General features: G+C 47.7%; 1 protein-coding gene across 1 annotated transcript in view; it reads right to left on the bottom strand.

Annotated features, from left to right (window-relative positions):
* The window catches only part of FAM207A (family with sequence similarity 207, member A), a gene marked incomplete at its 5' end in the record, with an annotated part of 40,742 nt that overhangs the window by 9,566 nt on the left and 24,690 nt on the right, over positions 1–6,486 (bottom strand). The gene's annotated exons all lie outside the window — the stretch shown is intronic.

Here is a 6,486-nt window from a genome sequence, read left to right as displayed (position 1 = left end):
TGCCAATGGAAGAACCAGCTTCCCAGAGACCAATCCTCTCACCCTGGCGTATTCTTAAGCCTGGAAAAGAAAAAAATACCCTCTTTCTTCCCAAAAGAAACAGGAGAAGGAATTTGATGCAACTCTAAAAACAACTTGCTGAGGATGACTTCTCTGAAGCTGTAAATCTTTCAGGATGATTTAAACAGAAGCAGGATCATTATTTAGTAGTTTCAGTGCCTTGAGGTGAGAAGAAGCCCACTGGGGCTGGGGGGACTTCACCATAAATCAAACCACCACCACCACCATCTTTTGAGTTTCTAGAGGACATAGGGAACAAAGCTGTAGCTCTCGCTGCCTCATGTCCCACAGAAATACATTACTGCAGTCAATGCACCCAAAAAGTGAGAAATAAAATCACACCGAGAAGCTATCACTTATTTACAAAGCTCAGGGACATCCTCAAGAATTTGTATGTGACTGATGCTGCTCTCCATTTGTCAGTCTCCTGCCTAAAGCACAGGCAGCCTGCTAGGCTGGGCCAGGACAGCCCCGATGGGACACGGGGCCAGGCAATGACAAACATCTAATCATATTAAGGACAAATTTCCTCAATCTGTTTGCTGTGGTATCAAAGCAGATGCTAAAACAACCAACTGCATGTTCCAATAACCACCTCCCAGCTACCCCCGCCCCAAACACCCCTCGTTTCAGGGAAAAAAAAGAGATTAATTATGAGAGGCCAAGACGCAAATCATGCCTCAATACTCTCTGAAGGGCTGCCCTGACACCTTGGACTTGTCTTCCTGCCTGCCCAAGCCTGCCCAGATCTCAGCGGCGGTGCTGCCAGGGGGGATTTGCTCCCTCATCTGAAAACATGCTCATTGCTTCATTGGGAAAACAGAGCCTGGTGGGATTTGTTAATGAAAATAATAACAAAAAAAACTTAGCCAGCTGGCCAATTCTAGTAAAAACATCAATTTAGAGGTTTTTTTCCGAAACGGCAGCAGAATATTTAAGGAAACACAAAAGCTGTTTCCTTGGCAGGAGCCCAGCCTCGCTACAGGCTGGGGATGGTGTCCGGCACCCGGGCCAGCAGCTGCAGATTGCCAGAGGGGTGTGGGGAGCGAAGCTGGGTTCCTCCTCCACCTGCCACCAGCAGACACGAAGTGGCCAGTTTCTGTCCTTTTTCACCACCTGCTCCCCAGACACCTCCATTTTACGTATCCCTCCCTGCCCATCAAGAGGTGGTTTTGCTGCTGGAAGGCGCCAAGTTGTGTTTGGCAACTTCCAGCTGCGATGCCAAGTGCCAAAGCTGCTGGAAACCCACTGGAGAACAGCGGAGGCAGAATTTAGCTGGTTAATTAACGGCACAAAGTGTCCCCAAGGTAGTATTTTATTTTTATTTAGCTTGCCAGCACCTCTGAGATCAAAACCAGAGCGCAGCTCCAGCTTAATTATTTTTCTGTGAAATCAGAAGGGTTTTGGTCCCCCACCTCCAGTCCATTCCACATCTAATTTAACAACACTTGCCTTTGAAAGCTTGTGCACAGAAAAAAGGTGAGCAAAACCCTCTCACATTAGCTGAGGGTAATTTACATACTGTAAACTTGACAATTATTCCTTTTAGTAAGGATGTGTTTTTTCTTCCCTCTGATGTGCGCAGTACAAACCATCTCAAATATAAACAGATTAAAAAAACAACAATAGCTTTTTGCCTCCTACACGGAGTGTTTGACACAACTCCTGGCAATACTCAGGATCCTGCCTTCACGGCAGACAAACAGATTTTTTTTTTGAGGACGGCTTCCAAAAGTTTGAGGTTTCTTGGTAAAGGACTCCTTAGACTAAAAAAAAAAAAAATACACACACATATATATATGACTGCTTTTCATAAAGGACTTCTTAGATAAAAACAAAATCCTACCTTAAAAGTCCCCATTTTATCCTTTCTAGGCTTTCAGAAAGAAGCTGCACTGGGTTGAAGCGATAACACTAGAGGCTTTTCTGAGCCCCGAGTTGTCACTATTTAAGTCTGACTCCACAATCAAGCATAGGCTTCACAGTTCCAGGAAACCACCTGGTCATGAGCAAAAATATCAAATAGGAGCAGAAATAACAACTAAACCGATGCCTGTACAGCGCCACACGAGCAGAAGAGTGTCCTTCAGCTCTGGACATCTGCTCCCTGCTACGCAAAGCTGCAGCGAAGCCCCAAGTCCTCACTTTGGGATCAGCTATTAAGAAATAGCATGTAGTATTAAGTATTATTCCCAGAACTCCAATGACACGTAACAGTAAAGCTGTTGCTGCTTGAAACATAATATTTTGGCAAAACAGTGTCCGGTATAAATTGAAGTTAAATAACAACAGATGTGTTAATTTTAGCCTCAGCTGTGTAACAGCAGCAAAAAAGAGCATGTGCCTACAGCCATGGGGAGAGTTCACCAAGAAACTCAAAGAGCAGATCCAAAAGCATAAGAGACTGGGTGTGGTTTTTGGTTTTGGTTATATTTTGTTGTTTTGGTTTTTTAAGTTACACAATGTCACTTATATGTTGTCTGGTGCCCTTCTCCACTGAAAAAGCCTGGGAAATGGTAACTCACAGCCTCCTGGGGCAAACGCAGCAGTGGTGTGAGCTGGCAGAGGCCAGTGCAAAACCACTGAAGGTATCCTTTCACCTCGATGAGGAAAGTTGAGGACAACACAGGCCATGCCCAGCCATCCCCCAGCAGAGCCAGTGCTCCACTGGAGTCAGCCCAGGAGCTCACTAACCTCAACCCCCCCAACAGCTTGGTTCCCAGATGGGTGACCTCCAGCTCCTCTTCTCCAGAAAGCACTGATGCAGAGATGTACAGGAGCCTGGGTCACTAGCGGGCACAAGGCCTGGAGGTGGCAAGGACAGAAGCAGGGGGTTGATATCCAGGGTCTCAGGAACCAGTGTTGGAAGAGAACAGCCCCTGCTGGGACAGGACAGGTTTCACCTCAGATACAGCATCTCCTTTTAATGTTCCAAGACAAGTGCCATCTTTTTTGTTCACTCTTAATCATTAACAGCCATGCTCAGGCTTTCCTCCTGCCTTGATGAGGAAGGCATCCTGTTTAAAGTGGGATCTGCATTCTCAATCCTTCCACATCCCCTGGTTATTCAAGGCAGAGCCTACTTCCAAGCCTGGCTTCCCATCGAGACCCGGAGGAGCAGCACGACTCACGTCCTCGCACCAAGGTCATGCCTCTGTCAGGTCTGGTAAACATCCCCGGGCTCTGACCCACTACAGCAAGGGACGAAACCTCTCTCTGCAGAAGAGTCGAGACTCATCTCCAGTTAGCTGCATAAGCGCACAAATGACATGCCATCTGAAGCGGGAACAGTTCCCCTCGGGAGGTGACGGAGAAGTCACAATCTGCACTGGAGTCTGCAAAAGGCAACTCCAGAGACAAAGTCTGGTCCTCCCAAGCAGTGCCTTAAGCGGTGCAGGCATGCTCAGCCCCTGCTGCAAGGTAAAAGCACCTCCTCCAGCTGAGGCCTTTTTCATTTTCCAGAAATCTCAGTCTTTCCCCCTGCACCCTCTCAGCAGCCTTCCCCAGCACAGAGATGGTCATTTCAGGGTCACTCTCAGCCAGGCACACAGAAGATGCTCAAGGAGACTCAGTGTGTCACCATCCTTAATGCCACTTTTGCAGCTGGAAGGCAGAAAGAGGTATCGTCTTGAAGAAGACTGATTTCTGAACCAAGCATGTCAGGAGGACTGCAAAAGGCTTTGTCTGAGCCAGGTGCTTGGCAGCACCAGCTCATGGCACAGAGATCCCAGAAATCACCATAAGCCTCCCAATGGACAAGCTCTGGCTGTCACAGGGAGCTCATCTGACCTGTCAGGTCACAGGCTCCTTCCTGGGAAAAGTTCTTTTTTGCTCTTAGTAAAAGGTCAGGAGTTATCCACCCCATGAAACACATGAGTGTTTCAGAGTACAGACATGGTGGGGTCAGAGGGAGAAATACCTCACCACGAGTTCTGTAGCATGCAGCCTTCTTAGGGGAGAAACATCCCCAGAAGAAGTGCTGGGGGATAGCAGGACAACCATGTGGCCTCTGCTTTACTTTGTTCATGAATCTCCATTAGTGTCTCTCCTGTATTACCTCCTCCTACTGCCAATTTGCTGCCCTGCAGCATGTTAGGTCAGACCCATCACTAGTCCAGGGCACATTTTTCACATACCTTTTGCTGGTTTGGGGAAGTTTCTCATATAAATTTGAAAGAATCTGTGTACTTACTATCAGCACGCCCTGCTGAGTCACTGGGTAGGTAGTGAGACTGAAGAGGGAGAATGAAACACAGGATACCAGACAGACAGAGCCAGGCTGTACTGCTTCTCCCATCCTGACCAGGAAAGCACTGTGAGATGAGCCAGCACCCACAGGAGACAGAACAGCCGTGGAAGTGTCTGCTGGCACCTACAGGAGGAGGAGGACTTGCCTACAGCCATAAAGCCAAACAAGTATTGCACTCCTCTGTCAGACAGCCGGCCTTTAAGCAGACCCAAGGGGGTGTGAATGGTAACCATGTGACATCTACTAGAGCTCTGGGAACTTTGCATGCATAAAGTACCCTTTTTTAATAGTTTTTTCTTTAAATTAATTTGTCCTTACATTTTGGCATTTACACACAGTTTTGCCTGAATAGCATAGGTGGTACCACTCAGCATCCTTTTTTCTTGCTGCTTGCACATTTGGCTGTCCTTGCTCTGGGATTCTGGATTACTACAGTGAGAAACAGCCAAACCAAGCTCTGTGCTCAGCAGACTTGGGGGTACCCTCTTGCTGATCCTCCACTGTGCACGGAGGCAGTGAAGAATACAACTCCTCACCCCCTCCTGAGATGCTCCTCTGGTCAGAGAAAAACACCATTTGGCAAAAAGCAGTTCAGACCTCCAAAAGCATCCTGGAGTTCCACAAGCACCAATAAGATATCCTCAACTGCCAAGTAACGGCACGTCCGAAAAAGTTGTGTTTTTCTTTGCTTCCTCTGGCATGTACTTGCATTCTGTGCAGTCCCATAAACAGTTCAAATACCTGTGATCACACTGAATTTTATGCCCGGCAGCTCTCAGCAAGTGCTGCTGCAGATTCCAATCATACAAAAGGTCTCCCAGTCCAAAGGGAAGAGAAGCAAGGGGCTGGGATGTCAGTGCATGTTTGAGACGCTGCATTTGCAGCCTGAGCCAGCCATGGCATAAGCTGGGACTGGAAGCAACCTCATTACTATCCTCTTCTCATTGCTGTCACAGACACTTCCGAGCTATTTCTTTCTCAAGTTCTACGCAATATGACATTTCTTTCCATGCAACAGAAAAGTACAACTTCGTTCCCCTCAGCACAAAGGCCAGCACTCATTCTCTGCAGAAATGGTTTCCAAAATAATCCCTGGTAGTTCTAGAGCCTGGGCCCTCAGCTCTCACCAGCATGCAGTCTCAAATGCCAAGCTTAAAGTCAAACAAACCCAAAATTAAACATCCATGTCACTTTCCAGATTCTGTGATGGGGTGATTCTTGTGATTCTTGCACAAGCGTGACTAACACACATAGTCACAGCTTCGATATGAGAAGTCTGCAGAGTACCTTTTAAGAACCGAAAAGCTGCAATAGGGTCTCCCCAAAGCCTTCCCTCCTCCAGACTCCAGACATTCCTGGCATGGCAAGGGGAAGCACTGCAGAAGATTTTTCATCCCCACCCTTGCCTGCTAATGATTTCAAGCAAGATCAGCGCCACCAGCAGAGCGCACAAGCTTTGTACAGATCAGCCCTTGACTGCAGCCTCCACACACACGGGTCATGCAGTGCAGCAGGAGTTTGCTTTCCAGTTGGTTTTCCATAACGCAAGAGCACTAGAAGTACAGAGAGATGGATATTCCCAGCTTCCCAACAGGACACAACCACCTCCCTGGCTGGCCAGCATGGTGTGGGCAGATCCATTCCCTTCTAAGTCTACCTCAGTTTACACACAGCGAGGAGAACGCACAGATCCATGGCTTCCCTGACAGAAAAGACCTGCCCTTGAAAACACAGGATTGGAAAAGTCACCTTGGCAACAGAGTTCCTCCAAGCAGGCATCTGTAAAGCAGTGACTCAGGTTTGCCACCGCTGCCTGAAAACAAGATACCGGGGCATGTGGAGGTGTCATTCTGAGCTGCCTTTACCTCAGGAGTATTTTTAAGGTTTGTACAAACCATGGAGGCCGCCAAGGTAGACCCGCTGAAGCAGGCTCCAGGGAGTCCACAGCATGGCACAATCTGGACAGTGGGCAAGTCCCCTTCCATAGAGCATAAAAAACTGTGTTTTAACAACAAAGACAGATACATGCACAAGAGATATTCACGTGGATATTGAGGCTTCTCTCCTTATGGCTCACTAAGGGGATAGAATACTGAAACACTCCTATGCTTTCTGACAAAGCCTTGCCAGCTTGTATTTTAAAGAGATTTTCCCCCAGATATCCTCTCCCTTCCTGC

This window comes from Buceros rhinoceros, unplaced genomic scaffold (genome assembly GCF_000710305.1).
Source record: "Buceros rhinoceros silvestris isolate BGI_N320 unplaced genomic scaffold, ASM71030v1 scaffold13995, whole genome shotgun sequence".
In the NCBI taxonomy this organism is placed as follows: Eukaryota; Metazoa; Chordata; class Aves; order Bucerotiformes; family Bucerotidae; genus Buceros; species Buceros rhinoceros.
Note: the sequence above shows the minus strand (reverse complement) of the source record. Positions and strands in the feature narration are given on the sequence as shown.